The sequence below is a fragment of the Protopterus annectens genome, chromosome 3.part1 (genome assembly GCF_019279795.1).
Source record: "Protopterus annectens isolate FY-2018-M chromosome 3.part1, PAN1.0, whole genome shotgun sequence".
NCBI classification, from domain to species: domain Eukaryota; kingdom Metazoa; phylum Chordata; order Ceratodontiformes; family Protopteridae; genus Protopterus; species Protopterus annectens.
Genome location: NC_056732.1, coordinates 1,157,900,099 through 1,157,924,841, shown reverse-complemented (window position 1 = coordinate 1,157,924,841; position 24,743 = coordinate 1,157,900,099).

Sequence of the window (24,743 nt, the reverse complement as noted above, 5' to 3'; positions counted from 1 at the left end):
AGAATAAGCCCCATTGTTAGTCCTAGGGAAAAATCTTGTCAAACTAGCCCACTCCCTTCCCTAGTGGCACATACAGTAAAAAACTGCCATAATGGATTGGCAGTTTCCCATCATCTTTCCTGCCAGCTTGATTGACATGGGGGTCAATTGTCTCATGTATACTGACAACCACTTGCACATAAAACAAATACTCTGTGTGAGAGATATAATTACACTATGAAACTGGAAGCAATACTCTCATGTAATGACAAACCAGACATCAAACAAGTTGTCAGCACTCATGCTTCACCTCTCACACAAAATAAGGACATAACACATAAACCCACTTATGTGTAGGTACTCACTAGAAGCCTAAAAAGATCAGAGACCTCCCAAACTTAAACCACTTGCACAGTTGTCAAAGGAAAAAACTTCAAAGACCAATTCACGTAAGGTTCAAGTATGGAACCCTTTATTACTTGCAGCAAGGAGACAAAACATGCAGATACAGGATTTTGTTTAGATTACTAGTGAGTAGTATGCTACTTTTATACAGTTCTATGAAATGTTACTTTTCTATGGTTGACGTAGTTAGACACAGCTTTCTGTATTACTCTACAGAAAATGTTACTTAGATTTCCTGCTGACATGTTCAGATTTAAAACTCACTATGTGTTACATAGAAAATGTTACTTGGATTTCCTGCTGACATGACTGGATTATAAAAAAACATTTGAGAAAAACAACCTGGCCTTGGGACTTATTTTTAGCCCACTACAAACTTTCTATTCTTCAATTGTGCAGTTCTAATATATATGTGTTACATTTCAAGGTACATTTCTAGCTTAGGTACAAGTAATGCTGACTACGGTTTATACTTTCAAGCAGCCTTTGTTTTCATTATCAATAGCTTCAACAGCTATGTACTTTCTCACGGCATAAGCAGAAAATCAATAATTCTTTGTTAAGTCTCATGACATTAGTAGAAATGAAACATCTATTATTATTTTCATGGCATTAGCAGAAATCAAATGCTTTCCTGTTAATTTCCAAAGCATAAGCAGATCATAGCTGCACATATTTTTATGACATAACAGGATTGGAATGTCTCTAGTAGCGCGTGCAGATTCATGCAGTGTGAGCAGAATAAATGTGTTAACTCTTTTTAAACCTCGAATGCAGTAAGCATGCATGTTACTAATACATATTTTTCTAACATTTCCCCCCTTTTAATACTTTTATTCTTCTTTCAAAATAAGCATAAACAGTTTTTCTTCCCCTAGCCTCTTCCTACTCAGGATTTGCAGTTAAGAGAGTCATTCAGTTTAAACTTATGAAAGCATTTTCAATTTTTCAACAATTCTTCAAGTTCAGCACCTTGGTATAAGGTTTCTGAAACTGACATGTCTATAAAGTCTTTAATCAGTCTTTTCATGCAGGGGATGCAGCAGCAAACACATACCACCAGTAGGATCATTCCTACACAGATGGCAATCAGGATGCTCATCAGGATACTGCCTCACCCCCCCAAACAATCTCTGGAAAATGTCCGTCAATGGATTTGGTCCTGGCTTGGTCATAGCCGACACTTGCTGAATTACCTCAAGGTGATTGTCTATCTTGTGTTTGTGGTCAGGAATATGCGAATAGCACTCCTCCTGGATTACATGAAGTCGAGGGCCATGCGGTTTTGAAGCACTACAGTTCTCAGGGCAGTCAGTTCATCAGTCACCAGTTTTAGAGAAGAAAAGTTTTCATTGCTCATTATTTTGAGAAGTTTAGACAGTTTTCTCAGTTCCCAGAATGATTTCCTTGCTCCACATGCTGGCAATACACCTGCCCATGAGATGATGGTATCGCCCAAGTCCATATGCAACAGTCCATTTTTCCCTAGGCTCACAGCATGATGGTTTTTCCAGCATGCTTTGATTTGCCCTACTGGATTGACAGGCTTCTTGATTTCTCATCGAACATTTCAAATTTTCCCCTGAGGCAAAACTGCTGTGTGTCATATGGCTGGAACCAGGTACCCCAAATAACAACTGCTGGACCAATTCTCAGGTAACCACTTGTATGCTTTCCTACCATGTACAAAATAACAGTTTTCTACTTTGGTAGTAACTTTACTATGTCCTGGTTCTAGATGAAACATTTTTTTATGTCTTACTTCATCAGTTGTCCTATGCATCAGTTCAAACAATGAATCATAGCTTGTGTTGCAATAGGAACCTGTGTTATCAGTTTTATTGTAGCATCTATAGGGAACAGTCACATTGCAATTGCTCCAACCCACCTGAACTGTATCATTTTTGTAAAAACACACAGTCCCCTTCTGTCGAACAGACAAGTGCAATGCTACTTTATCTTGTGATGTAACATCTGATGTTTCATAGACTAAATTTTCCCAGGTCTTGTTGGCTCCTAGGAGGACTGAAGTTAACAATAACCCCCCATATGTTGTTGGCAAAGCTGTGCAAATCCAGCAATTCAAAACATTGAAGGTCTCAGCATACACATATTTGATTGCCTGGTAAGTGTTGAAATTCGGGTGCCATTCTACGTGCAACTTTCCACATTTATTCAGTTCAGTTTGTGTGGCTGGGAAAAGCAATGGCCACAACAAAAAGATTTTTGTCACTAGTACAGTCAACAGGATGATTATGCAATACTTCTGAGGAAATGGTTGTTCTGCATTCCTGTTTTCTCCGACTCTTCCGAGTAGTTTTATTTGGATTTTTCTGGATTCTATCATTTTTGCTTTTGACATGTGATTTTACTCTCTGCCCTAATAGGACCTTCAGCACTGATGGTTTCTTCACTGGGGTTGAGACGGATCAGTCCTACTGATCTGACCCCCCCCTTTGTAGCCAGACTTTGTGCTGAGGGCCCCAATGGAGAGGTAAGATTTTTGTCCAGTTCAAAGTTCTTAACTAGTTTGCAGTGCATCAGGTGGATCTACGAGGCTCGCTCTGCAATTTTGACTGCAGTGGGTGTTGAAAGAAGTACCTGGTATGGACCTTCCCACCTTGGTGACGACCAGTTTTTCTTTTTTATGGCCTTTATCCACACCTAGTCCCCTGGGATCACTGCCACTTCCGATGTTCCAGTTTGTTCTTTATCTGAAACAGAATTTGACTGCAACAGATGTTTAGAATTCAACAAATTTCTCATATATTCAGCTAGTGTATAGTCAGCTTCCTGGTCTGTAGGCATGAGAAGTTTCCACTGGGGTGTATAATAAGCCCTTCCAAACAGTTTTTCCAAAGGAGTCAATCCTTTTGCAGTCAGAACAGTTCTCATGCTCAACAGTGCCAGGGGCAAACAATACAGCCAGTTCTTCCCTGTCTCAGCTATTAATTTTCTTAATTTATTCTTTAATATTTCATTATGTCTCTCAACTAGCCCTGCAGATTGTGGATGGTATGCACAATGATTTTTTAAAGAAATACCAAAATGCTTACTTAACTGCTGTATGGTTTGGTTTACAAAGTGTGTACCGTTGTCACTGTAGATCCCTTATGGCATGCCGAATCTAGGGATGATTTCTTTGACAAGAACTTTTGCCACCGTGACTGCATCTGGATTTTTGGTTGGAAAGGCTTCCACCCATCTGGAAAATATATCTACAATGACAAGACAATACATCTTATTTTCACATTAGTTCAGTTCTATGAAATCCATACAAATAGTGTGAAACAGATATGGTGGTGTAGGGAAACTTCCTTGCTTGGGCTTTAACGCCCCTTGTGCATGATGTTTGTTGCAAATTTGACACGTCAAACAAAATTTTTTAGAGGAGTTTGTAAATCCGTACGTTGTGAACACCTGGTTCACCAGCTGTACCATCCCCCCTGTTGAGACATGGCATTGCCCATGGCTCAACAAAGCTGCATATCTAAACAAATTAGATGGTAGTATCGGTTTCCCTTCTTTAGAGATGTACAGCCCCTTTTTGAGAATTGCTCCTCGTTTTACCCATCTTTGTTTTTCAGCTTGCGTAGTAAGTGTCTGCATTGTTTTTAACATTTCTAAGTCTAAAATCTCAGAGGGTTGTAGTTCCTCATTTAAAAGAAATACTTCTGAAGCTGCTTGTTTTGCAGCTGTATCAGCTCTCACATTACCTTTCGAAATCCTATCTTGTTGCTTGGTGTGAGCTGTGCATTTACAAATGGCTACTTTCTGAGGTAACTGAATAGATTCTAAAAGATCTAAAATAAACTGTGCATGATTGATAGGTTTGCCAGTAGATGTTATCATTCCTCGGTTTTTCCACTGTTGCGCAAAACCATGTACAGTAGAAAAAGCATACTGGCTGTCAGTAAAAATGTTTACACATTTACCCTTTGCTAAAGTACATGCCCGTGTCAAGGCAATCAATTCTGCTGCCTGTGCAGATAAGTTGTGTGGTAAAGGTTTCGCGTCTACAATCTCAGTATCAGAAACTACTGCATATCCTACTAGGTTCTGTCCTGCAGGACACCTTTTGCACGAACCATCCACGTAGTATGTCACCTCGGCATCATCCAAGGGGACATCCGTTAGATCTTTTCTAGGTAGTGTCTTTTGCTCAATTACCTGCAGGCAGTGGTGTGGTGTGCCATCTGCAGGGGTTGTGAGCAAGGTAGAAAGATTCAAAGTCGTGCATTGTTCAATTGTCATGTGAGGTTGGCTCAACAATATAGTCATACAGGAAAGATGCCTAGCAGGGGAACGATATGCTACCTTCTCTTGCAGTAAAATCATCGCAACTGCATGAGGCACTCTCAAAGTGAGAGGGTGGAATAAAACTACTGAGGCCGAAGCCTGTACTGCCATTGCAACTGCAACTACTGCTTGTACACAGTGAGGTAAGGACCGTGCCACTGGGTCTAGTTGTGATGAATAGTAAGCAATGGGTGTTGCTTGTCCCCATACTGTTGTGTTAACACTGATGTCATATAACCTCCTTTACAATCTACAGTTTGGAAAAAATGTTTGTGGTAGTTTGGTAATCCTAGAACTAATGAGGACGCTATTAACTGTTTCAGTTTGCAGAAAGCAGATTCTGCCTTTGGTGTCCATTGTAACAAATCCTGTGCTGCCATAGACTTTTTATATATCAGGTCAGTCAAAGGTGCAGATTCCAAGGCATAGTTTGGAATCCAACTCAGGCAAAAATTAGTTGTACCCAGGAAGGACATAATTTCCTTCTTGGTAGTGGGTTTTGGTGCTTGCAAAATTGCTACTTTTCTGTCCTCATCTAATGTTCTACCTTCCTTGGATATTACATATCCTAGGTATTTGACTTGTTTTTCCAAAGCTGCAGTTTATTTTTGTTTACCTTATGTCCTTCAGCGGCTAAAAATCGTAATAGCGCTATGGTATTTTCTTTACAATCTTGCTGGTTGGGGGCCACCAACAAGATGTCATCAACATAAAGTAAAATCTGACTGCCTCTTTGTGGGGTAAATCCCGCCAAGTTGCTTGCCATTTCTTGTGAGAATATTGTTGGACTTTCACAATTTCCCCGTGGTAGTCACGTATATGTATACCTTTTCCCCTGAAATGTGAACGCAAACCAATACTGGCTGTCAGGGTGTATCAGTATCGAAAAGAACGCATTGCTGATGTCTACCACAGAAAAATACTTCTGTTGAGGTTTTAAATCATTCAACAGGGTGTGTGGGTCTGGCACTGTGAGTGCCCTTGGTATTACTGAATCATTTACAGCTTGTAAATCTTGGACCATACGCCATTCTCCATTTGCTTTTTTAACAGGAAATAAGGGTGTGTTACATGGTGAATCGGGAGATTCCATCAGCTTCCCTTCCTTAATTAAAGCTGCTATGATAGGTTTGATTCCTGCCTCTGCATCTTTTCTTAAGGGATACTGTCTTTTCTGTGGTCTAAATGCTGACTTTGGAGTGATAGTAACTGGTCCCACTGTACGAATAAGTCCTACATCTGACTTTCCTGTTGACCAGAGAGTTTCTGGTATATTCTGTAAGGCATTCTTTTCCTCCTTTAATAGGAGTGCTAATCAGCTGTCCTTGAGAGACTGCAAGTGTACGGCTGGGTGGGTCTGAGTTATCCAATTCAACTTCTGTATTTGTATTCCCTGTTCTGACAGTTTTAATTCTGTCTGTTTCTCCCATCTCATGGCTTTTTCTCCTAGGTCTGCCCATTCTATGTTTTTGTTCTTGGTTAAGCTAACATGTGGTAATCGATTAGATTTATAAAGTGCACAGAACTCCTGGGGCAATGAACAGCTGGCTACACTGTTCCCTTCTGTGTCCCAGTACAGATTACGTAATATCAATCTGTTTGCATGATTTTTAAACAATTCTTGCTCATATTCCTTATCAGGTCCTGGTGTGTTACAATAATACAAGGTACAGTGCAACAAGTGTTGTTTATCAATGTCAAGGGAGGGGAACTTGCTGATGGCTACATTCATTAACTCTTCGGTCACAGTCCCTGGACCAGTCGTAACCAAGTCCTGGCTGTACCAATAAAACATTTCACCCTTCGATTGCACTGCAAAGGTATCAATTTGTCTCTGTGCTTCCATACCCTGCATGGTTTGGACTATTGCTATACAAAATAGCTGCATGAGGTCTCTGCCCAAGAGGTTTACTGGGCATTTTTCAGAAACAACAATTTTGCTTTTCTGAGTCAATCCTGAAACCGGATCAGTTATTGCAGTATTACGGGAGAGGAGCTCCAGATACAGCTGTCCATTAGCTGCTTTTACCAGTATGTAATCAGGTGACTCTGTGTTTTCTGGCAGTTTGGAGGGATGTATCAGGATTCGTGATGCCCCTGAGTCACACAAGAATTGGACTTCCCTCCCTTCTACCAAGAGTGTAACTTCTGGTTTTGTGTCTGCTAAATAGAGCTCCAGGCTCAATAAAGCTAGGTCTAATATTTCATTTTCTTCACTGTCACTAACTTATTACACTTCCTCTATTTCTTCTGTCACATCCTCTACTCCCTCTATCACATTTTCATTTGTCCATTCTCTGCTATCACCTTCTAGTGATTCCTGACTACCATATAGTCAGTCCTCACCCTCCTTGTCTTCCGTGGTTGCCTTCTTGTTTTTCTTGCAATCCCTTGCCAAGTGTCCCTTTTTACTGCATTTGAAACATTCATCCCTTTTCTTTCGCCCTTCAAAGTCCTCTGATCGCTGATCAGATTGTTTGTTTCCCTGTGCATTTTTCCTGCCCTTTTTCCCGGACTGTACTACATAAACTTCTGCTCCATCTTCTACAGAAAATACTTGAGCCTTCTTTTTCTTTTTGCTATTAAAATGCCTTTCGGCATACCTAGCATATTCAAGTAATGACTGTAACCTGCTTGTACGATGGTCTACCATGTGTTTTGTAATAAAACTGCTTATGGGTGCAATACTGACTTTTAAGAATGCATTCTTTAACTGCTGTTCATATGGGGAATCTTGTGTTTGATCTTCAGGAACCTGCATTCCACAGTGGTTATTAAAACATTCTAATAATCTGGCATAATACCGGTCAATAGTTTCACCTTCTTGTTGGATGCATTGATTAATGCAAGTCCAGTCTACCCTAGGCTTCCATTTTTCAGAGATGCGGTCTGTAGGACCTTTTACACTGTTGTCTAGTTCTGCACTGCTATGTGGGAGGGGTCTGTGTGCAGCGTCATGGGGATTCCAGTTGCCACTAATCATGTGCCAATCTGGTCCCACAATTTGTCTAACTACTTTTTCTACCTCTTCTCTGTTTAAGTTATAACTCAGCCTCATTCCTTGTAAATCTTCTGAGAACTTTCTAAAATTAACGTTTGGATGGGGAATTCCCTCAGTGGCTTTCCGGATATCTTCCGGAGTCCAAGGTCTATACACTAAAATAGTTGGGTCCTGACCGTCTTGTCCTGCCTGAGGATTAGGTACTTCTATAAGTGGTCATATTTCTTCTTCACTCATAGATCATGAATTCTTAACCATTTGATATAACTCAATGCCTTTATTTGAGTTACCTACCCGTGTTCGAGACCTGGTCCCGATGGGATCTCTAATAAATGGTTTTACTTTTACAATGTCTGTATTTTCAGTGACAACAGGATATCGTGGGGGTGGACTAAACTGTTCACTTGCTTTATATTCTGGTAAGGGAGGCGGAGGGACTGATGCTATTACTAAGTTATTGTCCTCCGTATCTAAAAACATTGTTTTTGAGTTGTTGTTCTTTTGTTCCCTACGGTTTACTTCCTCAATCTACCTGTGTGCCTGAAAAATGCCTAATTGGCGTTACTTTTTTACCCGACCTTTGGAATCGGTTTTGAACTGTTTGACAAGTTTGATAAGCAAGGATTTTTCTAATTTTCCGTCTAATTCATACTTATTAACCCATTTTGAATAGTATTTAATATTGTCAGTGCGCTGCGACTGCATGTATTTTGTGTCTTCGGTTAACGGCAGATTTTGAGGTCTTTTTGTGCAATTATTACCCATTTTTTCTACCCTTTTTATCGTTACGTAACTTCTCTTATTTTTAACGTGGTACTGCGGATTTTGTTATAGTCTCTTCAGAATTACTGCCTACCTATTCTGTTTCTCCTAATCTATGACAAGACAATAATCCTTTTTGTCCCTGACTTGTAAAATACAGTCCTGACAAAAACAATACAAATCTATTCCCTGATCTAAAACAGAAAACAGAAAAAAGTAGATTCACCTTACCTGAGCCTACATGATCACCTGATTCGTGGAGACCCATCCTTCAGTCGCAGATCTGAAAGTGGCTGGTCTCTTTTGTACGACAATTCAGTTGGAGGGCTTTTCATATAAGAAGAACTTATTTGGTTTCTTCCCTGTACGGTTTCAACCACCTGGCCCGTCTGATCTGAGGTGAAGTGAGAGTTCCGGCTCGAAGGACCAATCTGTCAAAGGAAAAAACTTCAAAGACCAATTCACGTAAGGTTCAAGTATGGCACCCTTTATTAACTTGCAGCAAGGAGACAAAGCATGCAGGCAGAATGATTTGTCTAAATTACTAGTGAGCAGTATGCTACTTTTATACAGTTCTATGAAATGTTACTTTTCTATGGCTGACGTAGTTAGACACAGCTTTCTGTATTACTCTATAGAAAATGTTACTTAGATTTCCTGCTGACATGTTCATATTTAAAACTCAATATGTGTTACATAGAAAATGTTACTTGGATTTCCTGCTGACATGACTGGATTATAAAAAACATTTGAGAAAAACAACCTGGCCTTGGGGCTTATTTTTAGCCTACTACAAACATTCTATTCTTCAATTGTGCAGTTCTAATATATATGTGTTACATTTCAAGGTACATTTCTAGCTTAGGTACAAGTAATGCTGACTACGGTTTATACTTTCAAGCAGCCTTTGTTTTCATTATCAATAGCTTCTGCAGCTGTGTATTTTCTCATAGCATAAGCAGAAAATCAATAACTCTTTGTTAAGTCTCATGACATTAGTAGAAATGAAACATCTATTATTATTTTCATGACATTAGCAGAAATCAAATGCTTTCCTGTTAATTTCCAAAGCATAAGCAGATCATAGCTGCACATATTTTTATGACATAACAGGATTGGAATGTCTCTAGTAGCTCATGCAGATTCATGCAATGTGAGCAGAATAAATGTGTTAACTCTTTTTAAACCTCGAATGCACTAAGCATGCATGTTACTAATACATATTTTTCTAACAACAGTCTGCCATGCAAATAGAAACAACTACACATAATAACACATACATACAAGTGCCTCATCCAATAAGCCCCTAATAAAATAAAAAGCTAGGAGCCTGACTGTAAAACACTTTACATTAAAGTGTTTTATGGTCCGACTCCTAGCTTTTTCTTTTATTGAACTGGCGTTTGCTTGTTGGGGTTCATTTGGTTGCTTGCTAGAGTTTTTTGCTTTGGTTACAAATAAGCCCCTGAGGCAAAACACCTCAAAACTGAATGTATTGATCATAGACAACTCCATAGTGAGTGACACAAATGTCACCCTCATCAGGCTGGACAAGGAGAGAGTCATGTTTAGCTGCCTGTCAGGTGCCAGGATCTGTCAAGACACAAGCACTCAAGTCACTCAATAACAAGTACCATTATAACTCTGTCATAGTCCATGTTGGGGTGAATGATATGAAACGTACCTCTCTGGACTATATGAACACAGACATGACGGAACACTTAGATTATGTGTCCAAGCAGGTATGAGCCTAGCCCTAAGCAGCATGCTACCTTCACCTAGGATGATGCCATAATATAAAGAAAAAAATGATCGATTTTAACAATTGGCTTACCTTCTGGTGTCAGTCTAAGGGGATCCGGTATCTGTCAGCCTGGGAAGACATGGTCGACAGGCCATGCTGCTTTGCCAGAGATGGTCTCCAACTGTCTCATCTAGGCTTTTAGATACTGGCTAAGGTTTTTGCCTCCCTTATAGTGCCTTTTTTAGGCAACATCAAAACAACAAAACTCCCGACATAACAAAAGCCTCTCAAAATAACCTCAAGGTTCTGATGCATAATGCTAAGATCTGAACAAGAATCTGCACTCCCTGGAAGCACTCATCACCTTGGAAGATGGTGACATCTGTGCAGTCACTGAGACATAGTTCAAAGCCATGGAGAGTACCCTGGCCATGCATGGCTACAATGCCTTTCACACATTCAGACCACACACTGAGCATGAAAGAAACAAAGATGGAGGTGTATCCATCTTCATTAAGGCCAAGTACACCTTGAGACTGGTCAAACAGTATGACTCACTTGAACTACTCTATGTCCAATTAACTAAGGGAAACCACCCTACCCCATCATTGCTAGCTATAGGCCCCTACCGTTAACCAAAAAAAGTATACCATGTACCTGGACTTAATGGAGTCAATTTCCTTGCAGCCAAATACCTTGATCACAGGTGACTTTAACCATCCTTCTATCGACTAGGAAACATACATGACCACAAACATACTTGCCCAGAGATTCTTGGATTTTATCAATACAAACGTTCTCGAACAGATAACACCCTTACAAGGAGCTCAAATGTTCTAGTCATAGTATTCACCAACATGGGAGTTCACTGTACTCCTCCCCCATGTGATGGTCTCTCTGGTAAGATTGGACCATAAATCAGTATTGTTTGATGTGACTATGAGGCCTGACACCCTTTCAGGAACAGAAAAGAAACTAAAAAAATGTTTCCAAAATAAACTACCGCCTGCTAAGTGATGGTATAAAATGTTCAACCCCCCCCCCCCCAATCACAGATAATGCTGACTCCTATGCACAGATGTGTGCAAATGCCATGTATGACCACTTCAGCGGCTGTATAAGCTTGGCTGTACCTGAGTGGATCAAAAATAGGTCATTAGGAAAAAACAAGCTACCCTGGTGGACCTCAAGTATAAACAGTTTATATAACAAGAGGAAGACTTTGATGGCTAATAACAAGAGGGAACTGATTCAGCAGAGGAAGAATTCCCTCTACAGCTTAAACAACAAAAAAAATGAAATCTTTCCTTCAAAGCTAATTATAAATGCAAAATAGCATCATTAGCTAATGATATAAACAAGGGATTATTCAACTATGTCTAAAATATGAAAGGGAATGCTCAGCTATATACTGAACTATTAGTGGATGGTATCACTCATAGTATACCAGAGTAAACTGCCAACCTGCTAGCAGACATATTAAGCACAGACTTCACCCCCCTGTCCCCACCAGCCATTCCCCAAAGTATACCTGCCACCATTCCTCAGCCTGTCTCTAGAGAACAGGCCATATACGTGCTCTCCAAGGCCAAAAACATGGCTTCAATGGGAACAGATAACATCCCAGGTTGCCTACTAAACAATCTAAAACAGAAAATAGTGGCTGCACTTGGTCCCTTCTTTAACCACAGCCTGAAAACTGTCTATGTTCTAGCGGAATGGAGAACAGCAACAATAATCCCCCTGCACAAAGGGGGACCATCAACCAGCCTTGAGATCTATAGACCCATAAGCCTAACTAGACAAATCTGGAAGGCTATGGAAAGAATCAACAACTACCTTAGCAACAAGGACATAGGCAATTTTAGACTCAAGACCCAACCCAATTTGTATTTGTTTATGGTAGGTCTTGCTTGTGGTAAACATCTATTAAAAAGTCACCAAAGCCCTGGATGAGGGAAAGACAGTGCATGCCACCTATATAGACCTAGCCAAGACACTTGACACAATCATCCACTGAGGCATTAGAAAGTAACTCTTGCAGCTGGGAATTAACCCATACATCACTAGATGGGTAGCCAATTTGCTCACCGAAGGAACACATACTGTCAAAGATGGTTACTCCACCTGTAGCAGTAAACAAGTTGCTAGTGGAATATCACAGGGATCTGTACTGGGCCCTTTATTGTTTGGAATTTATTTCTTGAAAGTTCAAGAAAATACAGATGGCCTATGGCTGACCAAGTCTGCTGATGATTGCAAATTGGGTGTGATCATTGACTACCTAAACAATGTTAACATACTGTTGAAGGGGCAAACACAGACAGATGACTGGTGCAAAAGCCACTGATTAAAGCTAAACGCAAAAAAAAAATCATTATTATTCACTTTGGAAAAGATGAATTCCCTACTAATTACATGATTGATGGTAACCCTATAAGTTCAAACCCAGTGGTATGAGATCTGGGTACATAGGTTGATAGCAATCTGAACTTCAACCACCAAGTGGTGAGGAAAGCCTTCTTTGTAGCACATCTCATAAGTAAAGGCATAGCATCCAGGTCCAAGGATGTTATAACTCCACTGTGCTTGACTCTCTTCAGACCAATAATTGAGTACAATGCTCCTCTTTTGCATGTACCTCACCAGACACCTACAACAACTGCAGAGACCCCAGAGGCTTCTCACCAAGAAAATACAAGGCTTCTAAACCTAGACCTATGTAGAAAGACTGAAAGACTGAAAGCCCTCTCACTGTACTCTGTATCCTGTAGGCTGCTAAGAGGTTACCTGTGCTTGGCCTACAGGCAGTCTCTGGCACTGTCCTAATGGAAATACTGCACATTCACAAATCAAATGGCACAAGAGACACTTGCTTTAGGGATCTTAACCTAGCCTGTGATATGAAGAAAATATGCTGAAGAGGCAGGTACATCTTCCAGAGATTGCCACTCCTCTGAAATAAACTCACAATTCAAGTGAAACAGATGTATAATCCCCAGGTAAGTTGAATAGCTTTCTTTTGACATCCTTTCTGAAGAATTTCTATGAGCTTTTCATACCATCAAGTATTCACAGATTTCAGAGCTTTGTAATATACAGGTGAATTAGTCCCACAAATGTAATATTCTTTAAATATATCCAGCCTTGCACTAAATGTTATAGTTAGTAAAAGTTTATTCCACTTTGTTACAATAAAGTGATATAAAACTAGATCATTTTGCTGTCCTGTTGATTTCTTAATAGTCTCATGGACTTCATGCCTTGTAACTTCCTATTAACAATCTATTATTAGGTACTGTCTCATCTCCCGATAATATTTGCTGCTCTTTGTCAATGTACTTTGTAAGCCAGGAATATTCTGCCTTTGATAAAATGATACTCTGTTGAATACAGACCCAAAATCTGTAGCCCTCTCTCATGCCTGATTGTTCAGGTGGTTGAGCACTGGATATTTATTAACAACAGTTAGTGGTATAAGCTTGACTTAACATAGCTTAGTATGAGGATTTGAAGCTCTAGGGAGTGAAGTACTAACCAGATCACAATGCACTTTACTTTTCTTTTTTTTTTTAGCTTTATAACTGACAGTCCATCCTCAACCCCTTTTTTCCCATTTTGCTGATGAGGTCTGATGTCATTCAGCAGTGACAATCATCTAGAGACAAGGTTTACACCATTGGCTGGTTAGCCCTGCCATGGTAGTTCATTCGTACCACACACTTGCGCACACACACTCTCATCTATGGCCAATTTAGAGTGTCCAATCCACCTACTGCATGTCTTTGGACAATGCTAGTGTCTTATCTCTTGTACAACATGCCCATAGTACAGCTGTTAAATGTTGTGGAATTTAAAATAGTCTTTTTTTTGGAGGGGGGGGTTTGAACCATTCTATTTGTTCAGAAGCAAGACATCAAAATGAAAGAAAGGCCAGTTAGAGTTTAAGGGCAGAGCTGAGCATAAATTGTGTACTAAGAATAATCTTAATAGAAAATGAACCTGCAAACTGAAAGCTAAAAGGGTCAGGACTCAGATCTTATATGAAAGCTGTGGTTTACTGAAACTTAAAAACAGAATAATTGAAATATCTCCTTTTTATATATAATGTGCTAAACATCTGCTTGAGCATACACATTTTTAAATTCAGATATATGTTTATATACAAACACAAGAACACACATACGTGTGTGTATGTATCTATATGTATATCTATAGCTCTATCTATCTATCTATATATATATATATATATATATATATATATATATATATATATATATACATATATACACTGTAAGTGTAATTCTGCCCTTTCTGTACTGTTGTACAATCTCAGAATTGTTATATAAAAGTAACAGGGTTATGGGGGGCAGAACCCACCTCCCCATAAGCCGTTGCATTCTTTTTTTTTTGTAAAATAAATAGCAAGGGTTGCTGCTATACCGGTTAACGCTCGTTCAAGCAGTGTAAAACCAAGGTTAAAATAAATCAATATATATATATATATATATATGTGTGTGTGTATGTGTGTGTGTGTGTGTGTGTGTGTGTGTGTGTGTGTGTGTGTGTGTGTGTGTGTGTGTGTGTGCGCGCGCGCCCTTCACATGGTCGACATTTCATAAAGTCAAAGACCATATGGGTGAGACCATATGATCGACTTTCAAAATGTTGACCATGTGGAACAGGCTTCTCTGTACAGTGCGGAATGGAACAAATTCCATCTTCCGCACTGTAGTGCAATCTCAGAGTTGGTATATTTAAGTTCCGGGGGGGGAGCAGGGGGCTTGCCCCCCTGCTAACAATGTGAAGGTAAGTAAGTGTTGTGTTTTTTTTTTTTTTTTTTTTTTTTTTATTTACATGGTTGATATTTCAAAAGTCGATCATATGGTCTCGGCCATATGGTCTTCGACTTTATGAAATGTTGATATATATATATATATATATATATATATATATATATATATATATATATAGTTTCACTTTATAATCTCAAAATACTGAAATATCGAATTTCAGTATTTCAGAAACTTCATAACCGCAAATCCGGAAATGTTGAATTCATGGTTATGGTGTTCCAGTACATGATGTAGATGAACTGTGTACATGGTGTATTGTTTAGTGTGTGGATTAGGCTGGAATTTCAGGTAATTGACTATTTTGTAAGGGTTTTGGGCAGGTGTCTGAGTATATGTGAGTGTGTTTGGAAGTTGTAAGTGTGGGTTAGGGTAGTCAGGTAAAAGTATGACTGTTTAAATGTTGAAAGTGGTGGTGTTTGTATATATGTGATGGGTTTGTGTGAGGGGACTGTAGAGTGTCTAGTGGTGAGTTTGCTGTCTTTTTCTGTTTGGTGTGATCTTGGATTTAGTATATATAAGTAGCGGGGGTGCAGGCGGGCTTTCCCCCCTGCTTACTTGTAGTTTAGGTTTGTTTATTTGTGGTTTTGTGTTTGTGTGTGTTTTGTTTGTTGTTGTGTGACTAGGATAGTGTATGTGTTGTGTGGTGTATGGTGTGTTTACGTTCATGATTTTTACTTTCGCGTTTTTTTGGTTTTGGCATTTTAAACATTCGACTTTATAGTTTTGAAATATTGAAATTCGATATTTCAGTATTTTGAGATTTTAAAGTGAATCCATATATATATATATATATATATATATATATATATTGATAAATAATAAGTATTACAGAAAAGGCAAATAGTGTCACTCAAAGCATCATCTGTTATGTACGTTTAATAAAAATGTGTTATTTTTGAAGGCTTCTTGATATATTATAAGGGAAAGCTGTATATGAGAACTTTTAGTGGAGTTTTCAGTTGGGTTTAGGCAAAATAATTAGTCAATAATCTGGGGTTAAGTTATTTCTTTTGTGTTAGTTTTCAATTAAAGTACAAGGCAAGGTAGAAAAGGGTAAATATCCCCTGCAACCACTGACCTTGGGAACAGGAAGGACGGCTATTCAGTTATGCTTTTCTGATAAAGGAAAATGGGTAAAAAGCCTTGTTATGGACCTTTTAAGGCTTCATTATTGTACCACAAATTTCCAATATGTTTGACACACCGAATCCATGTTTAGAAAAATTATTTGCTTTTTAAAGTTTGGAGATCATGGGGGTAATTCAATAAACCCTACACGGAGTAACTCTCCATATATTAATATTATAGTGACCAGATACGAAATATGGCTGCTGAGCAATCCAGGAAACAGGGCTGGGGGCGTGCACAAGCGTGCAGACACTGTGCTGACATGGAGGTATCCACGGAATGCAAATCACCTCATATGCTGGTGAAAACCATGCAAATTATGTGATTTTGTGATTCAGCAAGCAGAAAGGCATCCGTGCAGGTGCCGTGTCAGCATATAAAATGCATGTGATTACAAACTGTGTACAGGAGTATAAAACTTAAACAGGGGCTGTAACAGTCCAAATAAAATGGTGTATATTACACAGTAGGCATGCAAATGGCCAAAACTATGGCCATTGAGTTAAAAAAGTAATGCAATATATGAAAAACTTAACTTTTTTTTAATACATATGCCATGTTTAAGTGGCAGGAAACAATGTGGAAACATGCCATTTTGCAAAAAAATAAATAAATAAAAAGTGTAAAATATGAAATTTAAAGCTATGCAAAGGTATTGCATTATAGTGCCCGGTAGGCAGAGTCATACAATGGCAGGTTACAGTGGTTACTAAGGAGAAAGGCGTTGGTGTAGTGCATCCAAGGTATATGTAATTAGGTGCATGTAAATGAGGCAGGGTTATTGAATAGCAAAAAGGACTACTGTGTTCACAGGTACTAAATGTGGTAGGGCTAGAGCTGTGTTGGTGTAGGCATAACAGACAGCTAACATCAAAAGGGCGTGTGTCACTGTATGTTAGAGTAGATTGGAGCTTAGCAACGCCAGTTTGCGCTCAGCTAAGCACAGTTATGCAGGGGGGCATGTCTGAGGCTGCACAGTTATACTTAGCTCTATGGTGTGTGTTATAGCTGGTTAAAGAAAAGCTACGCAAGCCCATGTACAGAGGAGGGTCCAAACTGCTGGGCAATGTTTACACTAGCACCACGGGTTTGAGCGGCACTCCACAGTGCTTAGCAGTGGAAGAACTAAAAAAAATAAAAGGAAATAGCCTGGGAAACCCAATCAAATATAAATGACTGTTAAGCTCTGTTCCACTGACAGTGGCCCATTCAAACGCCCAATGATATACCTGGCAGGCGGAATATATCATAGTTATCCAATCACACATGTATAGATACACCCTTCAATCTGCTTTTTTCCCACATACTCTGCACCATTGGAGTACACACTTTGGAATTTTAACTGACTAAATGGTAGGGGCTGCTGCTGCTCTGCTACATCTGTATATGTTAGAGGCTGAGGTTAGTGATGATGCTGATGCTGACAATAGGCCCAGACTGAGAAGGAGAAGAGTGTTCAGGCCCATGATAACCTTTCACGGGCTACATGACCTGGCGATATTAGAGCACTACAGGGTGGATAGGGACATTCTACAGGAACTCACCAAGCTCTGCCACCCTCACCTCAGACCCAGAGCTAACAGAAGGGAACTGATCCCACTGGAAACAAAGGTATGTGTAGACTTAATAATACTAGCTACAGGTACTTTCCAAAGACCAACTGGGGACATGATGGGGGTCTCACAGACATCTGCATCCAGGGTAATCCACCAGTTCCTGGTTGTGATGCTAACGCATGCCAGTGAGGACATTTATTTACCCCACACCCCTGAGGAGAGGACCAGCAAATCTCTTCCACTGTATAGCACACTACAAGGAGATATGGGTGCCATAGACTGTACTCATGTGCACATCAAAGCACCACCCAGTGAGGAAGGTAGAGTCTACGTCAACTGCAAGGGGTATCACTCCATCAACTGCCAGGTCATGTGCGATGCCCATGACATTATCTTGAATGTGTGTACTGGCAGCCCTGGCAGTTATCATGACTCCCACATCTGGCACAAATTAGACTTGTACCAGACACTTGCCAGGGAGGACATCTCATACGGCCATCTACTGCGGGATGCTGGCTATGCACTGGAACTGTGGATGATGACACCTATCAAAAATACACACATACCCACTGAAGAACACCATAACGAAGCACACACACAAACTAGGAACATAATAGAGAGTGTGTGTTTTGACTGCTCAAGTCACGGTTCCGGTGCCTTGAAATATCTGGTGGAACCCTGCAGTACTCTCCAGCCACATGTGCACACATGTTCAAAGTATGTGGCATGCTACACAATATAATCCTGCAGAAACAGCTGTGCCAGGAACATCACAGGGAAGGAATACATGACCCCCACCAGTGCCAAGTTCCCCACAGGCACAGGGGGACTCAGATGAGGAACCCCCTGAGTCTGTCCCTGTAGGCAGATGTAGGCATGCCCAGTATGCCCTAGCCTTTAAAAAGAGGAAATGCATAGCACATGCACTGACAACCTAGTGATCCAGGGACTGGCACCTCACTACAACTCACATGCATAGTAAAAAAGATGCCAGCCACACCACACTACCTGCATCTTACCATGTATAGGCTGTGTACTGCGTGCATCTGACAGAGTCAGCCCTGAAGCACTGTCCTCTCAACTTCTGCAGGCACAAGGTAAGTTACTCTTCTTAACAGCAAATAAATGGTGTAGTAAACTGTGGTAGCATTTGTATGGTATTGCTGCATGTATGCAAGGGAATGGAGTGGTCTACCGGGATAGCTGCAGACAACTGACAGCTATGTGGGACAACAGAGACTCTCTGCCAAGTACTGGCCACCCCAGAATATGCAGTAGACCCCAAGCCAGCAACACCCACCTCACTGTGTGAGGGACTTACAAATAGGGGGGTCATAGGACAGATGCATGGATGTCAGTGTCAGGGTCCCATACATACCTGTCAAACTCTTAGAGCAAGAAATCTGTACAAAGCCTTAAAGAAAAGTGGGACAAAGGCCCAAAAAGAGGGACAATTGTGAAATATTGCACTTACAAACTTAGAAAGTGGATAGAATAACGGGCATTGCGTTAGCATGGATTTTCTGAAGGGTATGAAGTCTGAAACTCAAATGTCTGTCATTATTTTCGAACATCAGTCTTTAATGATTTGCCAGTAATTTGGCAAAAAACACAATTTTATGACAAAGGGACCCAAAATATGAGATAAATATCTGTGTTTGTAAGGTATTAGCATCACACCACACATTCCCATAGCAGCCCCAATCAACTTGCTGACATGTTCCATTTCCACAATATGCAGGGGTCAATGTGCTATGTATGTGTGTGGTTAATACGCTGTACATTGCACTGACTGGTGGCTGTCATGGCTTAGTGGGCTAAGTACATTACTGCAGGTAATAAGGTCCATGGTTCAAGACTGGCTGGGCTACTGTTTTGCATATGAGCTACACCTATGGTAGGAGTTATACAGACTGTCCAGATGTCAGTATTTGTTACTGCAGGAAAGCTGTACAAAGCCAGAGACAATGGAGGGGCAGGGAGCCACATATATGGACAGTACACAGCTCTGAGTAACCTAGACGGTGCCTAGTAAAACAGCAGGTTGTGACAAGTCGGTGTAATGACAGGATATAAAGGCTGCCATTAGACTGACAAGTCAGTGTAATGCCAGGATATAAAGGCTGCCACGTAACTGTGTCAGTACTGACAACAAGTCAGTGGGCACCAATCACCACAAATGACAGTGTTTCACAGAATGTCCACACGTATGCCTCATATATCTGTTTGTTTGTAATAACATTGCATTTCTCTGGAAAACTATTGGCAAACTAAGAAAGGATGATGTGAAAACATAAATGACAAACAGTTGAGATGCGGACTTCATACCCATAAGAAAATGCAAGCTAATACGAAACCAGTCTAACAACTGTCTGCATTTGGAAGAGCAATATCAAGATCCTGTCCCCATGTTTGGGCCTGTGTCCTACTGTCATTTATGGCTGTGTCCATATGTCTGGCTGTAACAGTTTGAGAGGTATGGCCAACATATAGCCTGATAATAACAGTGTCAGACAAACCATCTCAGGACCACAGCAGATGCATGGGGCACAATGCTGGACAACCTGCAGAACAGGTACAGTCAGAGGTGTGAAGTCTGTAACCCTGTGTGTGGTGTTATAACTTCTACCCCAGTGACACCATAACTACAACTACACAGAGAAGCAACTATGGACAAAGCCTGGAACTGGAGCAGAGCTGGACAAAGGCTCACATATATAAGGGGAAGAAGGAACCACTGGACAGAAAAATACAGAATGTGCAGATTACAACAATTTATGCAGTAGCATGGGCTCCCTGCAGTGTATGGGGGTCAGTAGCCAAATGTCTGTCAGCAGTTCCTCACATTACTCTATACTGATCTGCCACTGACATACCAGGACATCAGTGCTGTGCAAAATGTTCCTCGCATATTAGGCAAAACTCTGCTCAGTCCAATACAGTTTGTACCCACCCTAGATATGACTCAGTTAATAAAGATAGCACACAGCCAGGAGATACCTCAGCCAGTATATCAGTGAGGTGCTGGACTGTTTGAACAGGTTCATCAGCCAAATGGCTGTTGCACACAAAATCCTGGACCGGAGTACAGGTAGGTCTGGCCTGGAGTCCCACTGTTAGTACTGATGGTCATACTGGGCATGCTCCTGCACTTAGCTAAATCAGCTCATGTCTAAACCCATATCTGACTATAAAACTGTGATGTCCATATATGTCTGTGCATAGAGACAGCCATGTACACAATAACAGTCTCTCCTCACCTCCATCAGGCATGATCACCCTCATCTATCCATATGTGGCACATAGAAGATATATCTGGATATAACAAGTAAACTGATAATAGAGCGACCAAGGCAGCATAAAATATCAAACAGAATCCTTTCTTTCTTAAAAACGTTTTAATATATCCAGCAATGAGGTAAGCGCTTTTGCATAAGATGCTTCTTCAGACCTTTAAAATACAGACAAAATCACAGGCATATATATGTGAAAATCAATTCAAATCAACCAATCCCAAGGTTCTATTGATTGGAACTAAACATTATCCTTAAAAACACAGTACCTAACAAGGCAAAGATTAAAAAAACTTTTTAAAATTCTAGAATAAACAATTTAATAGACATACATAAAAAATATATCACTGCAAAATAAAACAATCTAGCCTAAAACTACACTTATTTATGAATCCTGCATTTTTTAAAAAAGGGCTTAATAGATGCTCGTTCATTCAATTCAGAACTTCTGTCAGCTCTTAGAATAATCATCCAATTGGTTTCTCTATATTCAGTGTGGTTCCGTATATCCCCCATCCTAATGCTGGGTATTATAATATCAATCACCCTAAACATAAACTGATGTATTTTACCATGCTCCATAACATGTTTTGAGAGGGCATTATGTTCTATGCCCTTCTATAAACATGTTTCCTTATTCTTTCTCATAATGACTGGTTGGTCTTCCCTAGGAGGAGGAAGTTTTGTTTAAATTGAAGGAATTTGTTACTCATGTGTACTTTTATCGACGTTTTGTCGACAATTTGTTCCTTTTTTGGAAAGGGACAGACAGTTCTTTGGGCACATGAATAACCTATGTGAGCATTTAAAATTTACTATGGCTTCGTCCAAGGAGAGAATTGAATATCTGGAGTTATTTGTTGAGAAACTTCAGGGCTCTTTGATTAATACAGGGGTCTTTCGCAAAACCTGTTTTAGGAATACACTTTTAAGTAGAACCAGTATGCACCTTAATTACGTTTTTCGTTATTTGATGCGTGGTCAGGGCATTAGAGCCTCAAGACTGAACCCTACTAATGAAGGTTTTCAGTCTGAGATTGGACATTTGGAGCAGAGGCTCTTGCTGCGAGGCTATCAGGAAAGTGAGATTTTAGAAAGCTGAGCTGATTTGGGATCCCTCAGGGAAGGCATGGCAGCACCATATTATGGCCCCAAGGTAGATGAATCAGTGAGGTCTTTAGCTCCTTCTAGTAATCAGCATGAATGGGTGAAAGTCCCTTTATTTTTCACCAGAGATCAGAGGATACTTTGTGACCTATTTAGGGAATATTGGCTGATTCTACAGGTAGACCCGGTGATCGGTGGGATTTTTGGCCCCAATCCTTCTTTTGTTTTTAAAAATAAGTTAAATTTGAAGAGGTTACTTTGTAGTAATAGGAAACTGAACAGTAACTTTGTGAAAATGGGGGTCACGCTACCATGTGGCAATTGTAACTTCTGTGAATTAATTAATACATCTGTGATGTTTGACCATCCTGATTTGAATAGAAGTTTTTCATTTAATGTGAATGCGAACTGTAGGTCCACTAATGTGGTATATTTAGCTCAGTGTGTCTCCGGTTATTCCTTTTATGTAGGGAAGACCAATCGGTCATTACGAGAAAGAATAAGGGAACATGTTTATAGTATACGGAAGGGCATAGAACATAATGCCCTCTCAAAACATGTTATGGAGCGTGGTGAAATACATAAGTTTATGTTTAGGGTGATTGATATTATAATACCCAGCGTTAGGATGGGGGATATACGGAACAACACTGAATGTAGAGAAACCAATTGGATGATTATTCTAAGAGCTGACAGAGGTTCTGGATTGACTGAACGAGCATCTATTAAGCCCTTTTTTAAAAAAAAGCAGGATTCATAAATAAGTGTAGTTTTAGGTTAGATTGTTTTATTTTGCTGTGATATATTTTTTATGTATGTCTATTAAATTGTTTATTCTAGAATTTTAAAAAGTTTTTTAATCTTTCCTTGTTAGGTACTGTGTTTTTAAGGAGAATGTTTAGTTCCAATCAATAGAACCTTGGGATTGGTTGATTTGAATTGGTTTTCACATATATATGCCTGTGATTTTTTTCTGTATTTTAAAGGTCTGAAGAAGCATCTTATGCAAAATCGCTTACCTCATTGTTGGATATATTAAAACATTTTTAAGAAAGAAAGGATTCTGTTTGATATTTTATGCTGCCTTGGTCGCTCTATTATCAGTTTACTTGTCGTGCCTTGTGGGTTGTAGTGCATCTATTTTTTATTAATATATCTGGATATGTTGAGTGTGATATACATACATATATATAGGTAACATATACAAATATAGCATTTACAGAGAGGCAGAGACAGGGAGAGAGAGAGAGTGAGAAACCTTGAAAGGCGTACATTGATGAGATGCTGCAGCAACTCATACACTAGCAGTAACCAGTGGCATGTGCAAATACTATGGTGAGCTCCATTGTGTAATAGTAGTTAGGTAGGGGTTGTAATCTCATATCACCTAGTGTGTGTGTGTGTGTGTGTGTGTGTGTGTGTGTGTGTGTGTGTGTGTGTGTGTGTGTGCGTGCACACGTGTGTGTGTGTGTGTGTGTGTGTGTGTGTGTGTGTGTGTGTGTGTGTGTGTGTTTCTATATCTATTACACATACGTCAAAATACGCATACCCAACAGGCTTATGCCTGTGTAATGGTCACCATTTTATGGGCCTGTGACTATTGTCCTCAACAACAGTGGCCTACCTGTCAGCAGCTGCTGACGTCATCCATCCCAACAGTGATGGCAGACACTCACCAAATGCATAAGCTCAGTGGTGCATGTGATAAGTACGTAGCACTATAGGTCAAAGGCCTCATAAGATGGCCAAATGTGGCAATTGCAAAGCATGCAAATACATCAATGATGGCCCATATGTTTTAGTTGGGAATTTTAAGAGGACGTTGAGGAGTGCTGGTTATTGCAATTGTAACACCAAAATGTTCATTTACGTGGCTACTTGCTTATCCTGACCAGCCTTTTACGTAGGAATGACCACAAGAAAATTGAGATAAATAATCTTATAACACAATATGGGCATCAAAAATAAGAAATCAACTAATTCCTTATACAACCATACAACAGATTGTACAAATTTCAAGAAATGTTTATTTTTTGTTATAGACAGACTATACATAAAGAATTTGGGGGGTGATTATAAAACCATCTGGTGGTCAGGGAATGCATGTGGCAGGTGCGACTAGATGCTAGTAGTGCACCTGGCATCAATGACACCATATCTTTAGTATGTATATTGAAACATAGGGCTGTGTGTATCTAATATACAGAAACAATAGAGAGTATTCTGATTTTTTTGTGTAGCTCTATTAGGGTTACATTTATGCATGGATTTTTCAATATACTCAATTTAATTTTATATATTATGTTTACTCATTTTTAATATTGTGTTTATATATATTGTTTCTATTAGAGACACAATAGTACTGTAATCTTTACACTAGTACATAATTTTTGGCTTTGGTATTAAAATATTTTGTAGAGGCTACCACTACAAGAAAAGTTGTGTGTTTATACTCATACATACATGTAAAACCAGCTTAATGACAGTGCAAGGGTTAAAATCTGATGAATGGGAAGATGGATTTATTGTAATGAGTTATCTATTGATTGCATTGTTAATTTATATGTGTATTTAATGGCTGTGATTAAATGTGAAAACTGACTCTGAAGATGC